This window comes from Haliotis cracherodii, unplaced genomic scaffold (genome assembly GCF_022045235.1).
Source record: "Haliotis cracherodii isolate W230 unplaced genomic scaffold, xgHalCrac1.p SCAF_10, whole genome shotgun sequence".
NCBI classification, from domain to species: Eukaryota; Metazoa; Mollusca; class Gastropoda; order Lepetellida; family Haliotidae; genus Haliotis; species Haliotis cracherodii.
The window spans coordinates 46,842,585-46,857,048 of NW_027266265.1; the positions used below are offsets into that span (position 1 = coordinate 46,842,585).

Sequence of the window (14,464 nt, forward strand, 5' to 3'; positions counted from 1 at the left end):
AAAATAATGTTGATGACCCTAACAAAAAACATCTTACTGTAAATAATAACAGAACCAGAGACAAAATGTCTCCTAATACCTCAAATCCTAAATTTATAATAACAAATCATTCAGAAGAGTCCATGTACCTCACAAGATAACAATGTTTCCACAGACCTGCCCAACATCAAAACATGTTGTTAGGTAAATACTTTCGACACTTTGAAAAAATCCATGGCAGCCATTAGACATTCCCATTTTTTCCTGTTTCATGAAAAGGACTGAGTTATGCCTTGAGCAAATTCTCTGTAAACAGAACCACTTATGATTATCCGTAAACCTCTTCCAATTACATATGAGGACCCGGTCTGACGCAAACTCCAAAATAAACACAGTTTTGAAATATGCTGTAAGACCTATTATTGACCGAACTGGTTACCTCGATGGTCCTAGGTTCCTGATGAATATCATGGCACAGCACCCACAACCTGCGGAAGAGTTCCCTCATCAACAAACTCTTTTCGTTTACTTCTTCATCGGTCTAGACAAGCAGACAGAGAGTGCCCATAATGAATTGTTAAGTACCCCTGTTCTATTACTATGTATCGTGTGCTGAATTCAGTAGCTCATCAGAGGCAACCTCGGAACTGTCTAGGCCTCGGCCCTTACCGTGTCTCTTACAAGGACAGTCTGGCACAAGCCATAAACAATTGTCCTCCACCAGAGTCATTATCAACCTCCTGCATATACATCAACAAATAACATTTATCTTGAATTTACAAGTAATTTTCACATCGATCAGAAGGAAATGAGATTTTGGTCCTTCCCCATTGGGATTTCATGGGATTCAAAAAATGTTTTACCGCCTAAACGTTATCCTGATGTTCCAAATAACTGGATAAAACGATTTAACAAACAACTGGCATCATAATAAAGAAATGTACAGCTTTATGGACAACAACTTCTGTTCTCAACTGGAAAACGGTATGTTTATGTTATCCACAAATTGCCTTGAAATTGGACATTTTCCTTTCTACTCTCCAATCAAACAACTGGTATTATAATTGAACATCAAATTAGTTTCATAACGTTCAATGCAAATTACATATTACAGGGTTTTGCCAGACGAAAAATATTGCATCAGTAAGAATTGACACAAATAGTATATCTACTGTGAGTCCCACTGGACATAAAAGAGTGAGGATGTTGGAATGATTGGAACTGTTCGAATTGAAGAATGTATGCAAGATTTATGTGACATGTCTGCAGTAATGAGAAATACAATCAAGGTTCAGATCGTCAAAGTCAGATTTACTTAATTCAAACATTATTAGTTCCGATTAAAACAAGGAAATCCAATCCACAACTACTTTGAATTTTATTTGTAATTGGTAGTGTTTTCAACCTGGGACCACTCATTTTAATGCAGAGGACCCCAAAAATGTAATACCGAGATTCCCTAGGACTCCTTTAGACCAAGTTTAATCTCTGCATATTTTAATGTTGTATAATACAAACAAAAAAATTCTTAAACTAGGATAGAACAAAATCTGGCAACAAATTCAAAAATGAGATGGGTTTAAAGCTGTTTTGAACAGTTTTCCAGTAATGGCTTAACGGCTTAATGTGGGAGGGCACAGATGCTTGATTTCTTGGTGAAAACCCCAAAGCATAGGTATGTGTTTCTGACAGACGAACACTGGATACTTAAGACATATAACCTACATATTGTTTGTTGTTTAACAGTGCACTCAGCAATATACATAAAGATCAAAGTTGACAGCAGAACCATCAATCTAAACCCTCTTAGCATAAGTCAAAGCACACCCACTGGTGATATATTTTTAAATGTTTCTTTGTTGTTTGTTGTCGCACTCAGCAGTGTTCCAGCTGTATGACGGCGGTCTGTAAATAATCCGAGTCTGAACCAGACAATCCAGTGATGCACATCATGAGCATCGATCCACACATTTTGGACACAATGATATGCATCAACCAAGTCTGCGAGTCTGACCACCCGATCCCGTTAGAAGCCTCTACTCTATCTATTTTACTTTCAGTATATGGACTATTAAAGGCTGAGCTTACAGGACTGAACAAAGATTGTGCTAGACTCAAACTTTGAGCCTGACTTCCTGATCCTGTTAGTCGCCTGTAACAAGCATGGGATGGTTGGTTGGTTGGTTTGTTTGTTGTTTTAAGCCGCACTCAGCAATATTCCAGCTATATGACGGCGGTCTGTAAATAATCGAGTCTGGATCAGACAATCCAGTGATTAATGTCATGAGCATCGATCCTCCCCATTGGGATCGATGACATGCATCAACCAAGTCAGCGAGCCTGACCACCCGATCCCGTTAGTCGCCTTTTACGTGTAACAAGCATGGGAGGCTGAGGACCCATTCTAATCCAGATCTTCACAGAGTCATATTCTTTACAAATAATGTATGCAGAAAGTGCTGATATCATCAAAATAGCATCTTGTGCCTTGCTTCACATCATCTCAGAATTCTTATCTGCATGTTAAGAGACACTATTCACCAGGGCACTGTTCCACAAAGCGATTTTAGCGCTATGATTGTCGTAAGCCAGTGTTAAAGTATGGGAGTTACGATCACCTTAGCGCTATGATGGCGTTGTGGAACGGGGCCCAGATAACCGTCTTCATGGTGGAACAGGACAGGTTGGAAATAAGTGACAGGGACCTTTGGTTCTAGTTATCTTACAGAGCCTGAAACAAATATTTCCAATACAGCCGATGCAAGTCTATGATAGTTGGCAAGTCTAAATTACTGCAGTGTATATATGTATAGGCTCTTGGCTCCTTTTAATAATATATTATTAAGATAATTTAACTGGGATGGGTTTTTTTAAATATGTTCTTTTCCAGGACTAGAAAATAAAGAAAGTCTCTCGGCTCTTTTTTATAATATTTTTTTAAGATAATTTAAGAACTGTCTTTTTCTGGAAAAATATGTTTTTCAGCTGCTAGATGTCAATCTACTTCAGTTCAGTATGGTCAGGTAAGCTAAAAATCAGATCAGTGTCCTTAGTATCTAAAATAACTTATTTCAAGCATCTTCCCAACAACGTAACCAGACACATATCAACATGCTCATGCTATTGTGGTGTCTGTTCAAAATCTTTTAAACATCAAACCTACCAGTAATCATTTCTAATTTGTCAGAAAAGATAGTCCAGTGATCATATCCATTTCTATTGTGTTTCATCTGATATCAAGTTCTGAATAGTCTAAAAGTTAATCTTGTGTCTCTATAGAAGATGTAATCAATAGTCTAGGCTACAGAATACACTACATGCTATCTTAGCTTACATATTTGACTGGATAAAGAAGAAGTAAGGCAAAACAAGAAAATCTCAAGACAATCCTACGAAAAGCTATTGACCAAAAGGCTATCTCTATACACAGGATTAAATGACATCACAAGAATATCCAAAAAGTTAGATGATAGGTAGATATTTTTGAAATCACCTTAAGTAAAACAGAAATATAGTTGAAAGACTAAAAGGTCATTATGTGTCAAAAATAAAATTGATTGTCTGGAACAAGCACTCATCAGGTACTGATATTCACTTTTTTCAAATCTTACAAAAATACTACACTTATACACTAAAATAGTGCCTCAAGTAGAAATGCTAGGAATGGCTTCATTAAAGATATACCTATAACAGGTTAAGATCAATGAGCTAACTTCAGACGATACAGTATCAGTAGATATTAGACATTTACCAAGGTAATCTTAATGCACGGAAACGTTTACTGAAAGTATTAATTCCATACTGATATTCATAAATGTGTCTCAATACAGTATCAATATTCATAAATGTGTGTCGATACAGTATCTACATTAATAATTCATGATACACGTTGACATTCTTGGTAGACATCTATATGAAACAACCAGCGCTTGATCAGTCACTACAGTGATACCCCACAGACCCTCTGAGAAACAACCAGACATTAAGCCTCTTTAATAATTTCAGGACACCAGAAGGAACCTAAAAATACAAGAACCCATTCAGCCACTCCACATCACCCATGGGCCCAAGCTCAGACGAACAGATTGACAGTCTTGAGTGAAGAGGTGTGCAGCAGAACTCCCAACTTTCCGCTTTAAAGCCTGCAATAACCTCAGCGAAAAGACTCATATCAGCCCAGGAATAATTATGCAGCCATGCCATGACGTAATTCTGTTGGCACTATAACTCTGGCCTTTGCCCCCTCGGCCTGCTGTAACAACACTGTGAGAAACACATGGACAAATACCAACCATCAACTGATAGCACCGAGGGTTGTTAATTAAGACGGCTCACAGAAAAATGCCTCAAGGTTGCACAATTTAATAGTTAAAGGGGTCAAACTTCAATTTAAATATTCCCCTAATGAGACAATCATGACATCCTTTCGTAGTCAATCAATTCAATTTTTTGTTCAATTGGAAAAACCTGTTTATTCAAACTGAGATTTCCTTGCAATCAGTTTTGATTTGATTCAATGATTGCAGAGGTTTATTTGGAAAATTAAATTCAAACACTGTAGTCGATATTACTGTGATTACTGAAACATTTAATAAAATGACCCTACACATATCATCATTAAGTGTCTTTAGGTGCATATACTTCATAAACGTCATTGTAATTTTACATAATGTAATAAAATTTAATATCAGTATTCAGCCTCTTTCTTTCTACAGGTCATTATATCAAAGAGATGCACGTCACCTAACAAAGAAACACTGTTAGTTATAAATATACAGAGGATATTATATGAGTGTTCATGTCATACTATGTGCCTCAATACCTGAATTTAAGCACCAGTATCGTAAACATAGTATGACATGAACACAAATTAATTGTTCTATGTATTACCAAAGAAGATGTCTACATACAGACAAATTTAAGCGTTTAGCTATAAGGACAGCTGCAAGTCGCAACAGCATTGGAACCACAATTTGTCGTTCAGCTATAAGGTCATTTCTAGTGTGATGTCATTCCGACCTCGCGTCACAATAAGATTCGAATGACGTCAACAATGATGTCCGGATGACGGAAACAATACACTGTAGTATCGTGACGTGATATGACCCTAGGGCACATATGATTTTTATGAACCCCGAAATGTTTGCCCTCATAGGTAATAATTAATAATATTAACATGAAGTTGAATATGCTTCATTCCAATTTGGTCATTTTTGCTAACATTCACTGCAGACTTTGAAATGACTATGAATCTGAGCAGGCCTCAATAAATCCTTAGGTTCCTTGTGTGCCTTGCACTAAAGGGGAAGAACTTTTCAGACACCATCTTTGAAGAGTACATGCATTATGCAGGGACACTTTTGAACAAGTTTGCCCCCAAAACAAGAGGAAGAAACTGGTTTCAGTGGGTGACATACAGCAAAACACTTCGTAAATCTGGCCAGTAGTTTCCAGTGAACACATCTGCAGAATCAAATTTCTGGATTAATGGTAAACAGCAATGTTGGTTAGATCATATACTACCCAAGGGAAGTTAAAGAAAACCTGATTCTTTAAAGACATGACAGATTAACTATGGTAATAGGAAAGAATCTGGTGTTCTTTGGCACACATTTTCTCTATCTGCAGGGCTAGCACTGTGGTAAACCTACGCCAACCCCTGGATCCATTCCCGTGGTCCCCGCGATCTCAAATACCCGACCTTGATTTTCATTAACGTTTTACCGACCAATCAAACAACAATACAAGGAAAAAGAAAATGGTGGGCAACTTGCCTTGAAACCAAAGCCACCACCAGTCTTAGGACATCCTTTCTATCAAAACTATTTGTGGGGACTTCCTTCGGTGCAGTCAGTTTTTCAATGTTAAATTTTTCACAAAATCTTTCGTTATCAATGGGACTGGTCGCATATTGTTGACATCGCCAAACGAAACATTGATACTGGTTTGTAACTCGCATTCTGATTGGTCTGTCAGACGAGTAGTGTAGCAAATCATATTGCCTGATAAAAATCAAGGGCACATAATTTGTGATCACAAGATACAGGGGTGTGGGTTTACCGAAATGCCTGCCCTGGGGATATGGAGGTTGCTTGACAGATTGACTATAGTAATAAGAAGGAATCGGGTGATCTTTAACTTCTTTTAAGTAGTATATCTTGCATTCTCGTGAACTCTCCGATATGAAGGGGGTGTCCGGACCTTCACGGTATCAGAACCGTGTGCGTTTTCTCTTGGCACCATTTGCAGTTTTACTTTTAGTTTCATTATATTTAAATTTTTGGTTTGTGGTTTAACACCACACTCAGCAGTATTCTAGCTATATGACAGCAGTCTGTTAATAACTGAGTCTGGACCAGATAATCCAGTGATTGACATCATGAGCATCGATCCACACAATTGGGATGTGATGACATGCATCAATCAAGTCAGCGAGTGTCATGTTATTTTGTTAAAAACTGAGATTTCTTTAAGTTTTAATTTTGACATTGCATTCACAACAATAATGTAAAATTAAACCTCTTCTACTTATTAGGTCCTGTTATTGGTGAAATACAAGTCACGTCGAAAAAACAATCACATTACATCCAACTGTATTTACATAACATAGGAACTTTGCAATTCTAATCTGGTAATTTTTACTGACATTTCCTGCGGATTTGGGGCCGAATATCATCCTCTGAGCATGCATAGAGCAACCCCTGAGACACCTGCTCTTCTTAATGAAACATAACACTATGCATGCATGCATTTCTTGCATGAATCTAGGGCAAACTGGTCATAATCATGAATTATTCAATGTCCATGTCTAGAGAGATTTGTATCCAACCCCAGACAATGGTATCAGACACTAGACACAATACCAAAACTTGCCCTGTTCTTAATCACATCATCTACATAGTCAACTAAAATGAAGTCATGCTTCAACCTGCCTTGTGACCTTTATGCAGACAGTCGAAACGTAACAAATAACTGTATTAGTCTTAAACAGAGAATCTCAGTGAGGGGAGTGTCTCTTGATATCAAATATATCTACACGAAAAAGATTCTAACTCTGAAGCTTGACGTTATATTTTGTTTAATATTTGACATCATAAGACATGAGGGCGAGATTTTATTAATAATCCAACATCATTCTTTTAACAGTTTCAATTTGTAAACAGTATTAAGCAGTGTCTTAGGAGTGTCAAAAAGTACTGCTAACAGTAGCAGAGAGACAAGTGATGTAATCTGATTGTGACGTCTTGGTAACCGATGACATCACAATGGTCTACAAAGCATTGTGTTGCAATTTCATATCTATTGAGGAGGCCAGTATTTGATGAAAAATTGTTTTAAAAGTTTTCAGGAAAAACTAACATCAATCATTTGATCTCAATGGATCATAATCACATTACAGCTCACAGAAGAGAGGACAAGTATTGTACACAATGATCTTAAATATGCAACATTTATTGCATGTCTGTCTGGATCATGTAATGTCTGTCATGGCCAAAGGCATTGGTTTTAAATATCATACGCTTTACAGTAGAGATTTACAAAATAAAGAAGGTAATTATCTCCAACCTAAGTAAGTAGAAGCAGATGTCGAGGGGAATTAAGCAATAATAGGGTTCACTGTTTTGCTTGTTTGTTTGTTTGTTTGTTTGTTTGTTTGTTTGTTGTTTTTGGCTGCACTCAGCAATATTCCAGATATATAACGGTGGTCTGTAACTAATGGAGTGTGGGCCAGACAATTCAGTGATTGACATCATGAGCATCGATCTAGGCAATTGGGATACAATGACATCCATCAACTAATCAGTGAGCCTGACCACCCAATCCCATTAGTCGCCTGTTACAACAAGCATACATGTAGTTCTTCTTAGAGCAAGCATGGGTTTGCTTAAGACATATATTACCTCGGATCTTCACAGGTATTTCCACAATATATTTCCATTATCTTGCAATAATCTCAGATTAGATCAAATGACAGACACAGCTAACAGCAAAATAGGAATGTGTTTCCCCAAAAAAAGTTTATTATTAAGTTCTATAAAGTTATACTAAAATTTGATGAGTGCAAAAATATCAATTCATGGAAAAACATTTTCACTTGAATGATGATGATGATGGTTATGGTGATAATAATGCTCAAAAAGTGAGAAAACAAAACAACAAACTTCTGATGTATTCAGAGCATAATGTCAAACCTTTAAATAAAATTTATGGACATCTTGTAGACTAGAAAAACACATTTTCAAGAAATCCGTTGGGCTGGGCTTAACATTGCAAATGCTATGCTTTAGGAAATGAAAGGAACACTTTCACCCTGAAGCCATCTTTGAGGGCATTTGGTGGATCACAACATGCATATCTGCTAGACAGCACCAATAATTGCCTAGTTTTACACTGGCTATTGCGCAAGGGTTGACAGACATGTCTCATAATCACTGCCAATCAATACCAACCAAATCAGTTTGTGAAAGGAGTGCACATCGGACACGAAACGAGATAGTTGAACTCCGCAGTCTTTTTGCCTACTAGCCCCAAACAATCATGTCAGCTCGCATGTGAAACCTGAGCAGTGTTATGACTATTTAGCAGTCAGTAGACGTAACTAGAGTCAGCCAAACTATCGGTTAGTCATAACTATTACACTGGCACTGGGTGTTTACAGCAACAAGAATGAAAGCTATGAATAGTGTCTTGTACAACAAGAGTGCTCGGCAGGTCAAGTTACATAACCGATCAGGACATTTCAACTTAAACATACAGTTATTACCAATTATGTTTCCTCTATAGGGGCAGCTGTTTTTTATACATGTTTGTCATGCAACAAGTGCAATGAAATTCCAATAAATCACTAAATTTGTGAAAATATTTTTACTCTTTTTTCCAAGCTTCTACATCTTGACACTTGATTTTTCTGAAATAATTCAAGGCAACTTTCACTTGGGTTTCTCGGTTGTCATAAAGTTATTATGACCACCATTAAATGGGTATAGAGTGAGTGAGGGAGTGAAACCAGAAATGGGTTCTTACATATTGTACCCATGTGAGTGAGTGAGTTGGGTTTAACGCCGCTTTTAACAGTATTCCAGTTATATCGCAGCGTATCAGCTTAATGTGGGAGGAAAGCCCGAAGTGATGCAGGTCTCAGACGTTTACCACTGACATTGTACCCATGTGGGGAAATCAAGTCTGGGTCTTTGATGTGCTGAGCGATTGCTAATCATAAAGTTACCTAAACTCCATAATGTTATCAGTTATTTTGGCATATCATTTGTATAAAATACATACAACACAAATCTTTTAAGTGAAACAAAGGCATTAGACTTTCTAAAAATTATTTCTTAAAAAAAACGTTAACAAAAATTGGGCATTTGATTTTACCAAGACAAATAAAAATTGCTGCTTGACATTTTGAATCTCTTGAAAAAGTTTGTTGTGAAAAATAATTAAATTGTCCGGCTCCTAATTTTTATTTAAATTATGGGGGAAACTGTTTCGTTTGGTGTTTAACGCCACACTCAGCAACATTCCAGCTACCGGTATATGAAACTGTTTCTATATAATTCAAATCCAAGTCTGGACCAATCTAAACAATTGGGATACGATTATATGCATCAAGAAAGAGAGCAAGTCTGATGACATGATCCGTTTAGTCCCATCCTTCAACAATTGGTTACTGAAGTCCAATATCAAACCGGATCTTGACAGGTATGAATATGTAAGTATCCTACAGCAATTGGCATGATTGGGATCAATCACCCTGATCACAGAGGTATTGGTAGAGAGGAACTACCCAGCAGTGACTTTTTCACCTATTTTGTAAACAAACATTTCCAAAACAAACATCACCTAGTGAACATCACATAGTGAGCATCAATGAAGAATATCACCTAACAAGTATCATCTCGACAGCATCACCTAGTGAGCATCAATGGAGAAAAACACCTAGCGAACATCAACTGAACAACATACTTCAGTGAACATCACCTAAACAACATCATCACCTTAACAACATCATCACCTAGCGAGCATCAACTAAACAACATCACCTAGCGAACATCACCTAAACAACATCAGCACCTAGCGAGCATCACCTAAACAACATCATCACCTAAACAACATCACCTAGTGAGCATCAACTGAGAATATCACCTAACGAGTATCACCTAAACAACATCATCACCTAGTGAGCATCAACTGAGAGCATCAACTGAGAACATCCCCAAGCAAGCATCACCTAAGCACCTATGCTAAGAACATTACCAAATGAGCTTGACCTATAAGAACACCTCACAGAGAGCATCACCAGAATAACATCACCTAACAAGAGGCACCTACAGCACATCACCCAACCCAGGGAGAATCCACAAAAGAACACCACACTGTGCATCCAGCAAAACCCAGTAATCATCACCTCATAGTCCACTGAACAGACTGGATTGGTCAGCCTTGGTTCACTGAATGGCATCGAACACTGGCAGTGGACATTCATAATATCAATTTCTGGTTCGTTTTGTCCAGAATCTATTATTTACAAACCATCATGACATATCTGGAATATTTCTGACAGCGGTGTTGACACAGGTAGATAGAGTGTGTATAATGGCCGTAAACTAAGTCTTCTTTCTTGATTATTATCATATTATACATTTATATACCGCAGTGGATCCATTCGCATTCCAGTTATTCTCAACTCCCTGGGGAGTATACAACCCAAGCTGCCCAGGGGCGCTAGAAGGTTTTTACATCCACCTCACATATAGGGTACCCATTCCCTGCTGGGTGAACAGAGTCAATTGCCCAGGGTGACATAAGTTTTGACACTTGCGTTTCGAAATAGCTGATAAATTTGTGATTAAACTGAACAAGACGGTACCAAGCATAATGCCATGAATTTAAAAGAAACAGTGTTATTCGTTTGAGTAATTATGCAGACTGCAGCAAATGCATTAGTGAGTTGGGTTTAACGCCGCTTTTAACAGTATTCCAGTTATATCGCGGCGTGTCAGCTTAATGTGGGAGGAAAGCCCGAAGTGACGCAGGTCTTAGACGTTTACCACTTCGGTGAAACCCACTAGCACGGGCAAATGCATTAGATCTAACTTGGATTAAAAAAAATCAATAAGCATGGTATTCGTGGTATAGACTCAATAGATGTCTTCATTACTCATCGAAATCGGCGAAGCGAATTGTAAAATATCAGTAAAGGTATGAGGGTTGCATTCAGCACTATTGCAGTAATATCATGGGGAGAACACCAGAAATGGGCGTCACACATTGTACTCATGTGGGGAATCAGACCTGGATCTTTGGCATGATGAGTGAAGGCTTTAACCACTGGGTTGGGTGGTTGGTTGGTTTGTTGTTTAATGCCACCCTCAGCAATATTACAGCTATATGACGGCGGTCTGTAAATAATCGAGTCTAGACCAGACAATCCAGTGATTAATATCATGAGCATCAATCCGCGCAATTGGGATCAATGGCATGCATCAACCAAGTCAGCGAGCCTGACCACTCGATCCCGTTAGTCACCTTTTACGACAAGCATAGTCTCCTTTTAAGGTAAGCATGGGTTGCTGAAGACCTATTCTAACCCGGAATCTGCACGGGTCTTTAACCACTGGGCTACACAACCGCCCCTAAAATATCAGTCTGATGCAACAAATGACCTAGACTGAGATTCCACAAGCATATGGACCTCCATCACTAACTTATTATAATAACACATAAAAGCACTGATTGAACTCTGGAGGTGCCGTGGGAATTACCATGACATGTAATTACATTGTTAACTATTGTTGAGTCACATGAGAACTGAGATATTATGTATCAAAGGTAAATGATGTCAGATGTCACAAGGGTTTCCATGCTGAAAGGCGTGCTGCCACATTTGCATCAGTTCTCGTTCGATTTTGAAAGTCTTCTTCCTTTTCACACTAAACAGTCATACCTTCATAAAAATACAGTACATTGGTCAGTGTTTTGAGAAGAGGAGTCCACGTTGAAGAATTCAGGGTAAATCATGGTCACCAAACTTTAGTTGGGTGGTTTGTTGTTTGCTAGTGGGGGTGAGGCGTGAGGCTGCGGGTGGTGAGGTGGTTGGTGGGCATGGTTAGGTTGGTTGGTTGGTTTGTTGTTTTATGACGCACTCAGCAATATTCCAGCTATATGACGGCAGTCTGTAAATAATCGGGTCTGGACCATACGACCCAGTTATTGATATCATGAGCATCGATCCACGCAATTGGGTTACAATAATGTATCAACCATGTCAGCATGCCTGATCACCCGATCCCGTTAGTCGCATCTTGTGACAGGTATAGTCATGTTTTACGGCAAGCATGAGTTGCTGAAGACCTATTCTACCCCGGATCTTCATGGGTCAACCAAACATTGACTTTTCTTGCATTGACAACCAAAATGGTCGCCAAATAGAGGGCTGACATTCTTTAAAAGGTTCACACATCATTTAGCTTCTCATGACACACATGCCACATTCCAAGTGTTCTAACTCCTGCAATATTTGACAACACTATTTCTGGGAGAAAAACAAGATGTACACACCTCAGATTATGATCTGACTGAAATATTGAAATGTGAAACTAAACTTCAACTCCCCTCACTTAACGATGTCTTCATAATAAGAGCCTGAATCGAGGTTAGCCCTTACATAGGCACCATGTTTGATGCAATCTGACATATAAATTTAGCTGATAAACTCTGTGTGTGACATCTGACACAAGCTATTGCCTATTCCTCTTGAGCATCATTAGGGACCATGTCAAAAGTTAAACAGAGTTGAAAAACAGGTTGATTTAGATTCCTTTTTTCCCACCATTCCATACTTAAAAGTATTTCTCAAAAATATTATTTAAACTTCTGTAATATAGTCATCAAGTCACATATGTTTTCAAACTTGTTAAACAGGAAAATAAAAAACTATTGTTACAAGCGAACATGATAAACAGACTAAACTCAAAACATCAAATGTTTAAACAGCAATAATCATGATAATAAAACTACATTGACTACTTTCCTAGGGAAAATTCTGTGAATTGAGATCATGTGAAGAGAGAAACTGGGTATCAAATCTCTACTAAACACAAATTAACTTCGTTATTTTTCAGGTTTTTAAATTGTTTTGACAAACATATGTGAAGAATGTGATATGAGCTTTTAACACAAATAAGAATATACTGTATCCAATCAAAGAGCTCCTCAAGATCTTTGTTAATAAACAGTACATTGTTGCTTCTTCTCCACCTTTTTAAACATGGGAAATACAACTGTTATCACCATGATCATCATGATCATCAAAGGTGCCTTGAAACAATGAATACAAAGTAATCATTTTTTTAATGTAAATTTACAACACATTTGTACATGTTATAAATTATGAACAATTAAATATGAATAAGTTTTCTCTTTCTTGCAACATTTGACCAAGCTGTTAAAATGTACTTGAACAAAATATGATATAAGTGATTTATAAAATGAATATCACCAACCAGGCTATGTCAACATGGTCAACACTCATGGATTTCCAATGGAATTCCAACATTTCAAATCAGAAAAGAATATGTGTGTCGGCACAGTAGAAATAAACATCATAAAACTTAAAAGTAATTTTCAACAGAGGACATTATGTAGGGGTGTGATCTTGTAGCTCTTACCCTCCACACTATGCTAATTAATGCACTGAAGTCCTCTTTATTAGGCTTTTGAAGAGCAGACAAGGTCATCTCATCCCTAATATCCCCAGAATAATGTTGCAAATTTGATAAACAATTTCTCCAATAAAGTACATGTAAAACAAAATTATTGAAGGGCTATAACAGATACTTGTGATGTTATAATGAGGATGTCGACAGACAGTACCCAATAGTGAGGTGTTCAGGTACTTAAACATTTTGCTTTAATCTCCCAAACAAGGTCATGCCACATATGTAGAGAGCCTGTCAGTATGACAGGTCTCAAGGCTGAGAGGTCAAGCGAGGGCACTGGTTCACAGTCTTGTCTGGAGATATCACCTCGCATGATACAGCTCAAAACAATCTCACATGTATGGCTTTATCTGCCTAGTCATAACACATGCACACTTGCGGCACAATCCTTAAACCTTGACAGGTCACAAACTCCTTACGCCATTTTCAACAACAAAAAAGTCCACATAGCTTTATATAAGCCCGAACTCACTGACTAAAAGCTGTTTAATCTAATCAAACGGACAGCTAATTCTGTGGTTGAATTATCGAGCGCAGATATCCAGTGACAGGTTCTGTTCCTCATGGAGTAGGAAGCATTACGTAAGTGCGCTTTATATAGCTAACCGCTAACTATGCACCGTGCAGTATACGTAATGGTGGCTATATGCACTTCGCATGAGTGCTATTATTACGTCAAGCATTCAAACACATTTAGAGACAAGGAACAAAAAATAATACGCATATTTACCATTCACGACTGAGATGTGATGCGTCAACAGAAC

General features: G+C 37.8%; 1 protein-coding gene across 3 annotated transcripts in view; it reads right to left on the reverse strand.

Annotated features, from left to right (window-relative positions):
• LOC139454455 (uncharacterized) overlaps positions 1–14,464 on the reverse strand; it is a 212,031-nt gene that overhangs the window by 103,626 nt on the left and 93,941 nt on the right. For all 3 annotated transcript variants that reach the window (XM_071236168.1, XM_071236166.1, XM_071236167.1), the window contains one exon: positions 14,431–14,463. The gene's annotated coding sequence lies outside the window, so the exon portion shown is untranslated. The remainder of the gene's footprint in view (positions 1–14,430; position 14,464) is intronic.